Source organism: Triplophysa rosa, linkage group LG6 (genome assembly GCF_024868665.1).
Source record: "Triplophysa rosa linkage group LG6, Trosa_1v2, whole genome shotgun sequence".
Lineage (NCBI taxonomy): Eukaryota > Metazoa > Chordata > Actinopteri > Cypriniformes > Nemacheilidae > Triplophysa > Triplophysa rosa.
Window position 1 is genome coordinate 3819951 of NC_079895.1, and position 18076 is coordinate 3838026.

General features: G+C 44.3%; 1 protein-coding gene across 18 annotated transcripts in view; it reads right to left on the reverse strand.

The window, feature by feature from the left end:
• The window catches only part of adarb1b (adenosine deaminase RNA specific B1b), a 199845-nt gene that overhangs the window by 97768 nt on the left and 84001 nt on the right, over positions 1 to 18076 (reverse strand). Inside the window, exon 1 of one of the 18 annotated variants that reach the window (XM_057335692.1) lies at positions 10226 to 10395. The exons of the other annotated variants lie outside the window; for them this stretch is intronic. The gene's annotated coding sequence lies outside the window, so the exon portion shown is untranslated. Of the gene's footprint in view, positions 1 to 10225; positions 10396 to 18076 lie in introns of those variants that run through there. 18 annotated transcript variants of the gene reach the window in all.

Here is an 18076-nt window from a genome sequence, read left to right on the forward strand (position 1 = left end):
GCTGTGGGTTGAGAGCGAGGAACGCGATTGTCGCCTCATTAAAAAAAAGCCGTTGTCTCACATGCACTTGAATGGTGTAAAAACGGCACAAAATGGTGAAGGAGAAAATAAAATGAGCTAAATATCTTAACGGAAAGACTTTTATTCAGTGGTGAACCAGTAAACAGATTTCTAAACATTACAAAAAGTAATAATTATTTATTCTTACAATCAGTCGAGAGTAATGCAAGAGAGAAAAGTAAGATCAGAAAGTATTAACATTTATAATACTTTTACCTAAATTTGATTTATTTACTAAATAGTAGTATTCACTAGTTGCATTAAAAGAAAAATATATGCCAAAGATATTAAATGTTCTACACAGGCAGTACTAAAAATAGCTGAACATTAGGATGACACTCAAATAAATCTTATAAAAAAAAATGATATTACAATTACATAGCACAAAAAAAAACATTTAGTCTATTTAACTAGACTGACATTTTCAACCAATACTTTGTGAAACTGAATAAAGCACATTCTAGGATTTCCTTCGCTGTGAATAAAAAACAAAACTGCCACAACTTTGGCCAAAACTCTTTGAGACAAAGCTGAATGATGCTGCCTACCTTCGCCTGAGCGCACCTATGACGCCTTTGATGCTGCCTGTAGGCAGCTGACAAGGTTTTGATACAGAGACGACCTGTGTGATGTCTATGCGGCTCATCTCAGCTTGACCTAAATTTAGAGCTTTGTACACATCAGCTATCTCAAGCACACTGTGACAAAGAGATGCCATGGAAACAATGTAACAGAAAGCAAAACTCTCCATCATTAACAAATGAAGAGGCAAGCGATCGTCAGCAAGTGCTTTACAAATGATGAGGCCTTCTTATTTTGAAAACAACTGTTATTCCCACAAGGAGACAAAAATATCACATTCAAGTCCCTGCATTCCCGATATGTCAGAGACAACTGTCAGCCGCGCTAGCGAAGGGAAGGAAATAAGTCCCTGTGGCCGGAGCGCTCCTGGCGGAAGCCGTCACTCAGATGCTGGGAGACAGGAGGAAGAGACGGAGACGAAGGGAGAGAGAGAGAGAGAGAGAGAGGGAGAAAATGTTCTTCTGTATTCACTCACCACCAGACAATGCAGTACAATTTCAAAATACATAATGGCAGTGATGAAAGCACGTCCCAAAACTCAGTACACACATTCAAAACAAATGCAAATCCATATAGGGATTCAATATTTTGTAAAACATCGACTACATAACTTTTTCAAGTTTTAAAGTCAACTAGTTATTTGCAAACCATCTTGCAGCCCGAAATTCTGATGCTATATATCTATGTACAGCGGTCTTACTACGGTTCAAGTAGGGCTGCACAATTTATCGAAAAACTAATCGGGATTACAATTACGGGTGAAACAATTACATCATCGCCAACAGCCTCAATTACAGCAGTCCATTTGCACTCATTTCTGTACGTTTTGGCAATGTGTTTGGGCACCGGATACAACTGAGAATTAATACCTTGACGTAGGGCTGGGCGATTTGGCCTAAAATCCAAATTTCGATTAATTGAACAATTTCTCTCGATTACGATTATTGAACGATTATTTTGTTTTGTTTATTTTTCTTTGTGTTTTGCCCGCGTAGATCACTGACAAGGTTTGTAGTGTAAATATGCCCAACTAAAGGTGGGGTATTTTTTCTAATGAAACATTTCTTATCTCATGTTATCTTTAGATAATCAAAGAAAATACTAAGTGTTTACGGTTATTTATTGAACATTTCAAATAATAGACATCTTTGTGTTATTTTTTGGAAACATTTCCTCCAAACGCAACACAAATCAGCAAATCATCTGTCTGCATGTGTCCTGAGAAATGGGGTGTACTTTAGGACCCTGCCTGGAGACACCAGTCCTGCCGTCATAAGAGCTGTCACGTGAAAGAAACAGATGGAGTTTAACAGAGTTTTTATTAGTTGAACGGAGCTTACAACTCATCAGTCTGTCTAAAGAAATACGTGTAAATAATAGTAAACGTGTTTCAGTATATCTATATTTCTCACAATATGCACATTTTTGGACTAAAAGTCTTGTGATTACTAAACGGGAGCAGACCTTGAAGAATGTCTCGTAAAAACTGTACCTGTCTTTCACGTATATTACATAAACACAGAATATTTGATTTCCATTTGAATGGGGTCATTTAAAAGTAGACATTTTAAGCTGTCTTTAGACATACGTTTCATGTTTGTGTGATAAATATTCGCAGAGTTTTGGATCAGTAATGCATTTCAGAAATTACTTATGTGAGCGGAGTGGAGACGGCTGACAACGCGCCCTGTTTATTTTCTTTATTTTACAAAGTAACAACATTTTGATGCTATTGTAAGCGTATAATAATGTCTTACATATATGTGTATGCCCAAAATAAATATAATTTTTTAAGTCTCTTTTGCTCTGATAAGAAAAAAATGAGCTATAGCGGCACGCGTCGACATGGATATTAAAAGGAAAGTAATCGAAATAACCGACTGTGGCGAGGGGAGCGTGGTGTAGCGAGGTGTGCAGCAGGAGAGAGAGCCGGGAGACGAGCGGTAAGTGAGTGGAGTAATTACAGACGACCAACACCTGTGTCTCGTTCCAGTAAGGGCGCGGAGAGAGGATATAAGCACCAGAGGAAGGCACAATGGGAGAGAAGAGACGGACTCCACACGAGCTGCCACCGACCCAAACCTTCCAGTCAGCCAGGAGGACCTGCGCTGACTTCCGAGCGACACAAGCCAGGCTGAGAGAGAAGCCGGGGACGTTTATACTGTTTACTTTGGGTGCTCTGTTTCGTTTGGTTTTTGGAATAAAGCTGTGTCAGACTCGCCAACCTTGTCCTCTTCCTTCCTTCTAACAGCGAACGCGCTACACTGGTGCCGAAACCCGGGAAGGAAGTAGGAGGGACACCGACGTCATGCAGGCAGCATCGGGCACGCCGTTTGCGGACATCATCGCATCTCTCGCGGTCCTCCACCGCGAACAACACCAGGCCCTGCTGGATCTGCGGAGTGACCACGAGCTCCGATTCCAGACCATCTTCCAGGCTCAGCGAGAGGACCGCGAGAGCTTCCGGAGCTGGATGGGCCAGGGGGTTCGGGCAGAGGCGACCGCACCCGCGACAACCGCCGCGTTCCTGCCGCTATCGAAGATGGGGCCGGAGGATGACCCAGAGGCGTTCCTCGACCTCTTCGAGAAGACTGCGGAGACTAGCGGCTGGCCCCCGGAGGATTGGGCGAGGCGTCTCCTGCCTCTGCTGTCGGGGGAGGCGCAGCTGGCGGCCCGGCCACTGCCCATCCAGAACCTCCTGGTCTTCGACGACCTGAAGAGGGCCATCCTCCAGAGGGTCGGCCGCAGCCCGGAGGAACATCGGCAGCGATTCCGGTCGCTGGGGCTGGGCGAAAGCGGCCGTCCCTTCGTGATGGCCCACCAGCTCCGGGATTCGTGCCGCAAATGGCTGCTGGCTGGGAACGGTGACGTCGAGGACATCATCGACCGCGTGGTGCTGGAGCAGTTCATCGCCCGGCTGCCTAAGAAGACGGCCGAGTGGGTCCAGTGCCACCGCCCGACGACGCTGGACTCAGCCATCCAGCTGGCGGAAGACCAGATGGTGGTGTGCCCCGGGGTTGGCGAATCCCTTCCGGCTGTCTCTCTCTCCTCTAAGGAGGCTGTTTCTCTCTCCCCCTCTTCTCTCTCTCTCTCTCTCCCTCCTGTCCCTGCACCCAGGTCCCGGGCTCCCGGTCCACCACGAGTGCCGCCGCGGCGACGGTTCCCACCGGCCGCGAGCTACCCGAGCGCGTACCGTGCTCCACCCCGCGGAGTCCCGGAAGGCAATGGGTCCAATTTCTCTCCGCGCCCGTCCCGTGATCCACTCCCCGCCACTCGGATGGCGGAGACGCCTGGGCCGGCCTGTTGGCGCTGCGGGGACCCGGACCATTGGGTCGATCGGTGTCCAGTGATGGAGGTCGGGACGATGATCCGGGTTCCCGACACGCCACAGGCTGCCCCCGGTCAGAGCGGAGAGTACCAAATTCCTGTGAGTATAGGGGGAGGTACATACCCGGCTCTGGTGGATTCCGGTTGCAACCAAACCTCCATCCATCAAAGCCTGGTTCGGCCCGGGGCATTGGATAACAGCCGCATGGTTCGGGTACGGTGCATACACGGGGATGTGGTGAGATACCCTTTAATCCCCGTCTTTATTCAATTCCGGGGAGAAAAGCATAGAGTGGAGGTGGCGGTTAACCCACACCTACGACACCCGCTGATCTTGGGAACCAATTGGCCTGCATTTACGGAATTATTGGGGTACTTGTGTGCGGGTGTCGCTTGGGGTCCAAAGACACAGGGAGTCGGCGCGGTTGTACAGGCGGGAGAGGCTGTTACAGGGGAAGCGCGCGGTTCCGAGGGGCGAATCCTCTCGGAACGCGATGACTTCCCTCTGGAACAGTCCCGGGACGAATCCCTCAAGTTCGCCTGGGAACAGGTTCGCTGTGTAGACGGCCAACCCCTCCAGCCTGACCAACCGCGCTCCTACCCTTATTTCGCAATTATAAAAGACCGGTTGTATCGAGTGGCCCAAGACGCTCAAACAAAAGAAGATACAACCCAGTTGTTGGTACCACGGGGCCGCCGGGAAATGCTTTTCCAGGCGGCACATTGTAATCCTATGGCGGGGCATTTAGGACAAAACTCGACACTAAACCGCCTCATGGCCCGATTCTTTTGGCCGGGCATTCACGAGAACGTACGCAGATGGTGCGCGTCGTGTCGTGAATGTCAGTTGGTAAACCCTTCGGCCTCCCCAAAAGCGCCATTGCGCCCTCTACCGCTAATGCAGGTCCCCTTCGATAGAATTGGTATGGACCTCATCGGGCCATTAGAGCGGTCAGCGAGAGGACATCGATTTGCATTAGTCTTAGTAGATTATGCAACCCGATATCCCGAGGCAGTGCCGCTCCACAGCATTTCGGCTAAAAGCGTGGCGGAGGCACTGTTTCGCGTCATCTCCCGCGTGGGGATCCCCCGGGAGATCCTCACGGATCAAGGCACGGCGTTCATGTCACGCACAATACGCGAGCTGTATGAATTACTGGGCATTAAATCGGTCCGTACCAGCGTCTTTCACCCTCAAACAGACGGCTTGGTCGAACGGTTTAATCGCACGTTGAAAACCATGATTCGTAAGTTCGTACACGAGGACGCCAAAAATTGGGATAAATGGTTAGAACCCCTCTTATTCGCTGTGCGTGAGGTCCCGCAAGCCTCCACGGGGTTTTCCCCCTTCGAGCTTCTCTTTGGACGCCAACCCCGAGGGGTTTTGGACGTCCTGAGAGAGACTTGGGAGGACGGACCCTCTAACAGCAAGAATGAAATTCAACATGTCCTGGACCTGAGAACAAAACTCCATACACTGGGGCGGCTATCTATGGAGAATTTGTTACAGGCCCAGGATAAACAAAGCCGGCTGTATAACAGGGGAACCAACCTCCGGAAATTTTCACCGGGAGAAAAAGTGCTTGTATTACTCCCTACCTCGAGTTCCAAATTACTAGCCAAGTGGCAAGGGCCGTTTGAGGTCACACGGCAAGTGGGAGATCTTGATTATGAAGTGATACGGACCGATAGGAGCGGGGCGCGTCAAATTTACCACCTCAATCTCCTTAAAAAATGGCAGGAGGTGGAGCCCGTGTTGCTGGCGACGGTAATTAGTGGAGAGGATGATCTGGGACCAGAAGCGAATACAAAACCGCAGTCCATCGCTCTGGCTCCGGGGGGAGATCACCTCTCACCCTCCCAGCTCACGGACATTGCCAAGTTGCAAGCGGAATTCGCAGACGTGTTCTCGCCCCTACCGGGACGCACGAAACTCATTCAGCACCATATCGAGACGGTGCCGGGCGTCGTGGTTCGTAGCCGGCCTTATCGTTTACCTGAGCACAAGAAAAATGTGGTTCAGACGGAATTAGCGGCAATGCTCGAGATGGGGGTAATAGAAGAATCCAACAGTGACTGGGCGAGCCCGATAGTTTTGGTTCCCAAGACGGACGGCTCGGTCAGGTTCTGTGTGGATTATCGCAAGGTGAACGCGGTATCGAAATTCGATGCCTATCCAATGCCACGGGTCGATGAGTTGCTGGACCGGCTAGGCACGGCTCGTTTTTACTCGACATTGGACTTAACGAAAGGGTACTGGCAGATCCCCCTATCGCCATTATCTAAAGAAAAAACTGCCTTCACCACGCCGTTCGGTTTGCACCAATTTGTAACGCTTCCGTTCGGGTTGTTCGGGGCGCCGGCCACCTTTCAGCGCCTCATGGACCGTATCCTCCGTCCCCATACGGCATATGCCGCTGCCTATCTGGATGACATCATCATTTATAGCAATGACTGGCAGCGGCATATCCAACACTTGAGGGCGGTTTTGGGTGCGCTGAGGGCGGCCGGCCTCACGGCCAACCCGAAGAAGTGTGCGGTTGGGCGGGTGGAGGTTAGGTATCTGGGCTTCCACTTGGGGCACGGGCAAGTGCGGCCGCAAATTAATAAGACCGCAGCCGTTGCGACCTGCCCGAGTCCCAAGACCAAAAAGGAGGTAAGACAGTTCCTGGGGCTGGCGGGATATTACAGACGGTTTGTGCCCAACTATTCGGACCTCACCAGCCCGCTGACTGATCTTACTAAAAAGGAGGCGCCAGATCCGGTCCAATGGTCAGAGAAGTGCCAGCAGGCGTTCTCCCAAGTGAAGGCTGCCCTGTGTGGCGGGCCGCTATTACACTCTCCTGACTTCGCTCTCCCTTTTGTTTTGCAGACTGACGCGTCGGACAGAGGCCTGGGTGCTGTCCTGGCACAGGAGGTGGGGGGTGAGGAGCGGCCAGTGCTGTACATTAGCCGCAAGCTCTCAAAGGGAGAGGCTAAGTACAGCACTATTGAAAAGGAATGTTTGGCCATCAGATGGGCCGTTCTCACCCTTAGGTACTACCTCCTGGGCCGGGAGTTCACCCTCTGTTCGGACCACGCTCCCCTGCAGTGGCTCCACCGCATGAAAGATACCAACGCCAGGATCACCCGTTGGTATCTGGCGCTGCAGCCTTTTAAGTTCCAGGTGGTCCACAGACCGGGGGCGCGAATGGTTGTAGCCGACTTCCTCTCCAGGAATGGGGGGGGGGGCGGCAGGCCGGCCGGTTCCCCGGCCTGAGTCAGGCGGTGGGGGTATGTGGCGAGGGGAGCGTGGTGTAGCGAGGTGTGCAGCAGGAGAGAGAGCCGGGAGACGAGCGGTAAGTGAGTGGAGTAATTACAGACGACCAACACCTGTGTCTCGTTCCAGTAAGGGCGCGGAGAGAGGATATAAGCACCAGAGGAAGGCACAATGGGAGAGAAGAGACGGACTCCACACGAGCTGCCACCGACCCAAACCTTCCAGTCAGCCAGGAGGACCTGCGCTGACTTCCGAGCGACACAAGCCAGGCTGAGAGAGAAGCCGGGGACGTTTATACTGTTTACTTTGGGTGCTCTGTTTCGTTTGGTTTTTGGAATAAAGCTGTGTCAGACTCGCCAACCTTGTCCTCTTCCTTCCTTCTAACAGCGAACGCGCTACACCGACATTGAAAAATTACGTCGGTTAGAGATTCTTAATGTCGGTTTCGATTACTTTTCAATGAATCGCCCTGCCCTACCTTGAGATGTCTTTAAGCTATTAGTTTTGGATTTTTTATTGACAACATAACTCCCATAATTATTTGTTATTTACATTATCTTATTTGTTTTTTGGATGTTTGTTTATAGAAAGAATATGTCATGCAGCTGCGTCACAGAAAGTTATAAAACATTTCAAATCTTCAAAGTAATAATCTCAATTACAATATCAAGGTGAATAATCGTTATGCTTTTTGTCATAATCATGCAGCCGGTTCAAGTAGGTAAAACCACAGCAACACCCATCACCTCATTTTACGAGAGCAGCCAGTGCGGTAAAATATACACAGAGAAAGAGTACAACTTGGCAGTGATTGACATGATCTAGAAAACACTGTGCAGCACATTCTCCCGAGTGAATCATTGGAGACAAGAAGAGAGAGAGAGAGAGAGAGAGAGAGAGAGAGAGAGCTAAACATGCTGAAAAACTCAGACAGAACGAGAGAAAAAACATCAAGTCATCTGAATACCATAAATAGATGAACCATCTCGGCAAAGCCGGTGACAAGAGCGAAATAAACAGGAACCCTCTGCTTGTCCAGAATACACCTCATTTCAGCTGACATTGTTTTGGTATTCCGGTTTCATTACTGGTCTACGTTCAAAATACGAGCCCGGTCGTTGAAATGTGACCCCGATACCAAACAGGAGAATAAAAACATAAGAGCGTTACAGGGCACAAAAGAGTTAGTGGCTGTCATTTCAAGCAAAGCAACAGAGGAATTCTTTTTCACAGACATTCAGCACCTCAGGTGACTCCAGTATGAAAGCAAATAAGGAAGAAACCTTTTAAAGGATTGGAAATGATTTCTGGAGGGCTGTTCTGCTTCATGCTGGGACAATGACTGGAACTGCCTTTATTATACGACATGGAAAGGTTGCTGCTGTGTGAGACTACTTACAGGGGTTTACCAAAAAGACATTTTACCCGTGGTATAACTACAGTCCCTTACGAAAATTAACCATGGTTTTTTTGTGGTACCAGTGTAGTAACCATGGTTTTTTGGTGCACTGATTACTTGGGGCAAAACCATGGTTTTACTACAGTAACCAACGTCTACTATGGTTTTTACAAACCATGGTTATTTTGTGATAACCATTGTTTTACTACAGTTACCATGTTTTTTGGTTGTAACTGTAGTAAAACCATGGTAACACAGAGCCTCTTGTGAGTCGTGGCTAAAAGTAAACATTGAAAATGATCATGGAAAGCAATTTGGCAAACTTCTTTGTTGATGTGAAATAGCCTAAATGGTCATTTGTTTTAAAGACAAAAAAATAAAACTGCTCTGAATCGTAAGACAACAGATATCCTATGGACATTTCCTTTATTTACATTAGCTTGTTTAGTAAAGCAAATGCAGCTTCTATTGCCTTGAGGATAAGAAAGGTTTAAAAACTGGATTCCAATAATACAGCCGCAATATTGAGCTTTGGTACTATTCTCATATATTTTTCAAAATGTGGTCTGTAATCTCTACCTTATACTGTATCATATGTAACACATGCTGCAGCACAAAACAGACTTAAAATGTCCCAAAACTCGCAACCAGCCGTCACAAGCTGTCAGGAGTGCAGTTAACAATCTATTTTTTCCAGCCATTTCATTACTTTTTCATCAGCCAATACCAGGTTCACCTGACAAGCACTGAGGTTTCGGTCAGGACGACGGGCAGCGTCATATATCCTCACAAATGAGAGACCGGGGGGAATTGAGAAGCGCCCCAAAATTGTAATGTTGCAGAACTCCGAGGAGCAGTTCTGTAAGCGAGACAACTTTCGCAAGAAACAACAAACTCATTCTGACGGTTCTCGGGTCACCATCAAGCTCTGACCTTGAGCACGAAGCAAGCCCTGTAAGAGGAAAAAACATACTGACTCATCCATCAAAACGGAAAAAACTGTAAGCAGTCACGTCAGAATGAAAAGTAAGAGTTCAGATGAGGACATCTCTTCTAACCAGAGTTGGGAATCGAGAACCAGTATTAATTCAAAGCCGTGTTTACGGCACTGCACCACTACAGAATCGACAGTCTCAATGATAGAGAAGGTGAAGCACAAAAGAAAAAAAAGTCTAAAACTGACAGCACGTCCACAATCTACTGTTTTCACAGAAAGCCAAACATACCGGTTAATTATGTTGTTGAAGAAGTCAAATTTAAGTTCAGAAATATTATTCATCGAAGCAACCCTACAGCAGCCTCAGGTGACCAGAACAGTCAGAATCCACATTTAGGCATCTGCAATCAATTATTCATTACATTTTAATTCCTAAAAGCCAATCCACGACCCGCATAATTGGGGTGATGTCGCCAACAGCATCTAATGGTCGCGATGGAGCGGCGATAACTGAACACATCCGAGCTTGTGTTCTGCAGCATGTGGCTCTGTCTGAAGTGAATTGTTTGTGAATGTAAAACTATTTACATTTACAAACACTAATATTTACAAATAAAACACAGACAAAAACTCTATCATGCATCAATAGCAGCATCTGTACCCGTTTGTGCCGCAGAGATGTTATGGCATGGTGCGTGTCCGTCCATGTGAAACTGACATCACCGATCATGTTACATCACCATAATCCAGCGTTACTACGATCTCACACAATCTCACATACACACACCCGGACCATGACAGAGCCTTTGCTGCAAACCAGAGGGGCACGTGACAAAGTCTCCATAAACATCTAAGAGTGCTGAGGAGATAAAGAGTGGACAGAAACAGTGAGGCAGCTTGTACAAAGACACTGCGAAAAGAGCAGATGGCTGCACTGCCTCCAACAGAACAATGGCTCCCAGGGAATCCACTTTCGGCCAATCGCTGGGTTGCAGAAAAACGCTTAGATGCTCGTTTCAGCCTTCTGTCCACAACACAAGCAGAAACAGCAGGACAGGACAAAATATGGCAGTAGTAAATCTTGATGCTTTCATTCTTAAACTCTGACAACAGAAAGAACAAACAAGCAGTTTTGAATTGCCACTCAAGCGATAAATGTCAAATGGAAGTGCTTTTAAGATTTTGCATATTGTTTGCAAAAGAGATCTAATGAAAATGTAGAATAACATGCTTTAAAATCCCATTTGAATCAAATTACATTTTTTCTGTCCTCAATTTAATGTCGCAGTGGAAAACCTTGACAGATTAACAACATAAAAACAGTTAGTTATAGTCCAAGTCGTTCATGTAGCTTTCTTGGTACAACATTGCGAAAACAATGCAAAACTCCTAGAGATTACAGTACACTGATAAAAATGTACAGCTTTAGGACAAAATCATCTGCCAAATGCACAAACGTAAATGTCCATTTCAATGCCCAACTCCGTGTGGCAAGCTTGACTTGTTTTTTGATTCAAGCGAACATTGTGTGCCAACTACAACAGCCTCAGTCATTTAAAGCAGATACTAGTGCACTCAGGGTGGGCTGGTGAAAAACTAAAGAGGGTTGTTTTTTCCCACAGGACATCAGATTCAGGTGTATTATTCATAGATCTTTTATTTTATCTGAGACCTACACGTTCTTCCATCAAGGACTCTGTGGGAGAGGAACAGCATATGTATGACTTGCAGATATAGACTTGCCCTCTTGTTGTTATTTTACTGCATTAGATACAAAAGGCCTGAATTGTTGTGAAGTGCACTGTGTTGACGGATACGGAAGAGAATCTTTCACCGCTGCTATCTGAGGATGTTTGTCTCACGCAGAGTCCAACCAATCTGGGGCTTCAAGTCTTCTAATGCCCAAAACAATGCTATGCAATTTGACATTTTCAATGAAAAAGCTGGTTTAATCGTCACATAATATGTAACCTTGGACTCAACATTAGTGTTTTTTATTAATTGTTTACCACAAACTCTTTCGGCCTGTCATCATTAACATGGGATGTTAGGGGTGTATCAATACATCTTCAATATATGTGTTTATGACATCGAGTCTGTTTAATACCGTTTAATCCCAATTTAATTCAAAATTTTGTTCAAAATGCACTTTCATTTTTCAGGAACAGGGCCTATACAATTCTTGTTAATTTAATTGCAGAATGTTAATTAAATGAAATTAAGTTAACATGATTAATCATTTGTTTAAATTATAACAAAGTTGTTTGCACAACAAAAGGTATGTCGCCTCGGAATTATAAGGACCTGAGATTTTTGTCAAAATGTAGTTATTCTGTGACAATTTATTTACATTATGTGATGTTTTTTCTTTGTGTATAGTTTGGGACTTTTTTGTCATCATGTACTTTATCAAATCATGAACCGAGTGTATTCCAGAAAAAAAATAAAAAAATAAATCACAGCTCCCTTCGTATCCCTTTAAGTTAAAGTATCCCTTTAAATTAAAGGGATACTTCACCCAAAAATGAAAGTTCTGTCATCATTTACTCACCCTTAGATTGTTCCAAACCTGTATAAATTTCTTTGTTTTGCTGAACACACAGGAAGAAATTTGGAAGAATGTCAGATCTCACCCTCCATTTACTGCCATAGTAGGGAAAATAAATACTATGGGAGTTAGGGGTGGGCGGAATGACCAAAAATCTATCATGAAATAGATTTTTGGTCATTCCGCCCACCCCTAACTCCCATAGTATTTATTTTCCCTAGAATGAGTCATTTTATTTCGGTAACAATCTCCCAATAAAATTCTATATCTTATACCTCATGTTTCTTAGATTGACTTAATTTATTTATTTACTACAGTTCATTTGAATGAACACTCAAAGTGTGGATTAGTTAATTTGACCCTTTTTAACACTGGCGATTTTGCTGTGTGGTGTTCATGGGGTCTGTACTCTAGGTCTTCATCGCTCTTCACTCTCTATTAGATGCACATTTTTTGTGTGTTGCGGTCTTTAGGTTTGTTTATTCTCGCGCTTGTCTTTGCACTGCGAGTCTCTGGTGACTACGCACGCGTCTCCCAAAACGGGGGTTTGCGGCGTGTCACGTCAAAGCACTCATGCTGTGAGCATCATCGCGCATTTCAACCGCCTCGGCTCGCCTAAAGTACTTTAATAAAACCGTTAACAGCTTTACAACACAATCTGACTTCTGAAATACTTGAGAATGAGCTTTTTTGCACACGCAGACACCTGCACCCCTGCACGAGCACTGCGGGTGAGAGAGAAAGCGTCGGACTGGATCGAATCACGAAACTACAGACTGAAAGAAGGTCAAAAGAGTATTTGATTTGTTACTTTGTTGTGGGTGCATTAATTCACGTGTTTTTTTTCATCATAACTCCCAACTTGCAGAGCACCGGGTTAACCACGCCCACTTATTTACATACCACGGAATAGAAAAATCTCTTACGGTTGACATTTTATTCCACGGTAACAGCATATTCCATCATTCCGCCCAGCCCTAATGGGAGTCAATGGGGGGTGAGATTTGACAATCTTCCAGATATCTTTCTGGACCTGTGTGTTCAGCAGAACAAAGAAATTTATACAGGTTTGGAACAATCCGAGGGTGAGTAAATGATGACAGAATTTAAATTTTTGCATGAAGTATCCCTTTAAGGGGTTTTACACCATTTATCGGGACAGGACAGTGTAGAGTTGATAGGAAAGCATTGGGCAGAGATACTCGAACTCGAACCACTTCTTGACGGCACACTAACCACAGGGTTCTCGGTGCCGACACAGCTCCCTATTTTCTCGACTTGTTTTGTAATTGGATATCTGGTTTAAATTGGCGTACCAATGCACATTTCAATAAGAGTGGAACAGAACACAACACGTGCCTTTTTAGCGTCACCTTCAAGGAAAAGATAACTGAACCGCTATAGCAGCTGAATCTGCACTGTTCCAGACCCTGATCTTAAGATGTGCCACACAAAATCAAACGCACCACTTTTGGCATGATCAAATAAAGTATATCAAGACTAAAATTGGCAATCACTCTTTGGTTCCTTCATATAAACCGACTGCTCTATTGGGAATTGGATTGTATGTCTAGGTACATTCATCACTGGTGCTTGCTGCTTACTGATGTCAGTTAATTATGGGCCAAGACCTCATACTGATGGTCCAAGCAAACATGTCATGCTGTATTTACACACACGTCCACGTTGTGTTTACATGTCTGGCTGTATTTAACAACACACCTCTTAGACTCTCCGAAACCAGATCCAAAGAGTTTTATTTCAAGCATGCAGTAGCATCTCAAACAAACACCAACAATTAAAAAACACATTGCTTTGCAACAAATGAAAACACTGGAAACCAACACAATGTTCAAGAACATTCGCGAAGAGGCAGATGACATAACTGGGGGTGCAACGATACACACAGCGCATGATTCGATACAAAACACAATGCTCACAATGCAATAGTATCACAGTACTTGGAACAAAATCAAAAATGCAAAATTCAAAACATTACAAAATTGTAGATAAAACTTCAGACGTTGCATAGTTTAGAAAAATCACCATTATTAGCCTATATGTTTTACACCATATATAATGACTAGGGATGTAACGATTCACCGTAATGTGTGACGATTCAAATCGGTTGAGGTGTGAACTGAATAGCAATACATTTTATGAACAGCAGGGGCCGCCATGTTCACTGTAAACCTAAACGTGGACATGCTGATATTTCTTAAATGCAAAAAAATCCAAGAAAAGCACAGACAGTATTAGTTTGTTTATATTAAAGAGACTTTTTCTATTATTAATTTGTTATAAAATTGCAGTTTAGTTTTGTTATTTGAAATAAAACATAATTTTACTATACAAAGAAACGTGAAGCATTTAAGAAATAATGCAAGGGAAGTTGTTCATTTCTAATTTGTTTCAACTCATTTTGTAAAAATAAATCGTGAGTAAATCGTGAATAAATCGCATCGTGAGATCAGAATCGTGAATCACATCGCATCGTGAGCTGAGTGAATCGTTACATCCCTAATAATGACACATTGGCATAGAGACCAGCACGATCTTGTTGTGATGGACATCACACAAAGGTGAGTTTTTCCTTTCTAAGAAAAACTGCAATAAAAAGCACTGTTATTTACATCCCACAAAAATGAAATGTATTTATAAAAGTACTGCAGCAGCTCATTTGTTTACATAACTTCAAATAATTTTTGCCTTCACTATGGACAGAAACATCAGCGTTGATGAGACGTTTTCGTAACAAACAAGATCGAGCGGTTAGGATCATTCTGTGACTGTGCACTATAAATATGAATGACGCAATCATTTTAAATGCTGGAAAGTGTCCCCTTAAGGTGTCTTATCCGCTCCGAGCTGAAAGAACGACCTTTGAGCGCTGCTAACATTCTACTTGGGGAGCTCTGAGAATCTCATCAAATGAAGTAGTCACCCGACACGCTTCATAGATCCAGACATTGTCATACGCGGGAAGCCAACCCCCCTTGGTTGGTTTCTTTTGAATAAAAAATTATGAAACGGGTTGCAAAATAAATGCTGGCCGCGGCCCAGCCCGTCTAAGTGCAGCTGATGCGATTGGTGTACTTTCTTAGGGCCATTTACTTGTTCTAAAAAGGAATTACGCAACCGGTTCTGTCTGCAAACCTGAAGGTTCAGCATCACCCAGATTTTGTGACGGGGAGATGGGGCGGCAATGATGTGCCCTGCGGGAGGCTTTCAGGATGTCCCAGCCCATGGTTTCATCACCGGGACTGTGACAAAAACTCTGAATCACGTGCCTTCGTTTCTATGGGTCTTGCTGCTGCCCAATTAGTCTGAATAAAGGAGCCCCCAGCCTTTAGAGAGAACTCATCGAAGGGCCGATACTTCCAGTCCAATAAATCTCCTCTTAAAACTTTATTCGCCAGCTTTAACATAACTTTTAGCCACACTTTCCAAATATTAACAAAAAAGAAGTCAAAAACATCAACAGTGAGCAGTTTAAAAGCGCCGCTTGAATTTAACAGAACGGCCATCAAACAGAACGTTAAGGTCAGAGATTTGCTTAAACCTTTCATAGCTTAAAGGTGCTGTGTGTAATTATTTTTCTATTGCGATATAATATACATAACTATGTATTCAGATGTGTATAAAGACCTTGATTAGAATGAGTTATTTCTATCTACAGACACCGTGGGCCCCTTACATGTCGTTTCTACAGTAGCCCTAAACGGACAAACTGCTCTACAGAGTGCGTTTTGTAAATACGTTATCTCCTTTGGCAAAGAAGCGAAAACGTGACGACATCTTTATCACTCAAAAATATTCATATATTTTGGTCTATTATGTTAAATAAAAATGCCCTTTTAATTAGATTTCCAATGCATTTTAATACACTTTATAACTGCTTCAAAATGCAAAAAATATGAAGATTCAATAGACTTACATTGTTACAAATCTGCAAGGCCCCAGCCTGCTTGCATGCAACACAAAAGTCTCATCACATTGATTTATTTGGCAACCGTACAGATCCATTATTTCACAGCCTCAAACAACAGCGCCCGTGTCATGTCCTGTGTATTTTCGTTAGCCCAATGAACATTCAAAGTAAAGTCAATTGATGAGATGAAATTCAATCTGACATGTTTGGCGTACAGAGAGGAACAAATACACCAAGAAACCTAACCTTCAACTCCGAACTTGACATTACATGAGACACCCAATATTCACTTTCTGTGCGCCCTGTGGCTAAACCCATCCGTGTCTAACGAATAAAGAACGCAGCACAGGAATCTCTCCATGTCGCTGTAAATGAGCCGGTCGAAAACTGATTAACGGATGCGCTGCACACGCGCACGATGCCGTGGCCCTACACAAGCTGCTAACAAGCATGCAGTCGTGCCATGCGACCGATAAGACACTTGTTATACAGCGACCTAAACATTGCATGTACTGCATGCACAAATTTATATACATATATGTTGCGTCAGTTCATGCATTCCCTAACAACTGAATCCCTTTGATGTTAGCGCTGCCAGCATTATGCCCTTTTTGACCTACAGGGACAATTTAACAAACTTAGGTCTAAGACTCAAATAAAATGTATGTATCAATGTATAATTATTGAGGGCGGCTAAAGCAATGACAACAAAGAAGCAGAATAGCTGGACACTTAATGAACATCCAATTAAACACAGAAAGCTGAGAGTCAAATAAAAAAAGATCAAAAGCTTTTTTACATAATCTGTTCGTAATGTCGTAGCCCATCTGATTACTGCAGCATTCAGAGTCATAATTAGGACACAAATATGAGCTTCTAGTCTTTAGGACACATCTGACTAAAGGATGCAAGCAGTATGAGATTGGCCATCTCTGAGTGAATCATCCACTATTGTTTTTTCCGCAGAGGCACGGCAGAGAACAACCGCCCATCAGATGGCACAGAATCTCAGGTTAACTCATGGACACCCAACAACACTATTAACAACACTAACACCGTGTGTATTAGAGCACACTGGGGTCTGCATTATGGGACAATATAATTAACGGCTGCTTTGACACACTGATGGTGGGGGGACAATATGTGTTTTCCAATGGCAGATGACATCTTCAAATATCGTGTTGCTAACGTAAAAGGGTGATCACACCATGTTATTTTGGTGCAAATTTATCTGCCACTCCACAGCAAATAGTCAAATAAATTAAATGCCAACAAGGGCAGGTTGCGTGCCATGCCCTCCTCTTCAGAGACCATGCAAGTATGCAAGAACGAATTCGACACAGACTACAATAAATATGGATTCATTTGCAACAACAAGGATAAAAAAGGGCAAACCACAAAGCATTTTGGTGATGAACTGATTCACCCTCATGTGACTCTAAACCAACAAGACTTTATTTTATGGAATATTAGAAAAATATTTTGTAGAATGGTAAGGCTGCTCTTCCACAATTTTTGTGAATGGGGACTGTAGTGGTCAATCACTAACATTCTGTCTAATTTTGGGGAGGGAAAATATCTTTTTAATAATTTTGCATACTATTGGTCCAAGAGCTCATAAGAACGGCACAAGACTATTTTGATAGTCTGTTGAGTTATCACGTCATGCCCAATGTAAAATTAAGGTCCAAACGCAAACCAATCGAAAACCCACTGCTCTGGGTCAGAGGAGACATGACCAAAGAAAAATGCTCTTTACACATGGTGATTCCCATACATCCTGGTTGTAACAAAAAGAGCAGCTTTGTTATTTAGACATACACAAAGTCATTTGAGTTTCAAGTGACATGAGGGTGTGTAGCTGGTGCCAAGGAGCGACTCGACGAACTGGCCAAATTTAGATGCGTTAATGTGCGATTTCTGCCTCAGCGCTTTACACAAACACCTAACATGCTATACGCGTAAACCACAATCATAAAATACACAATTTGAAGTTGCGTTCAAAAACAGCTTCGCTTAGAATAGCTCGCGAC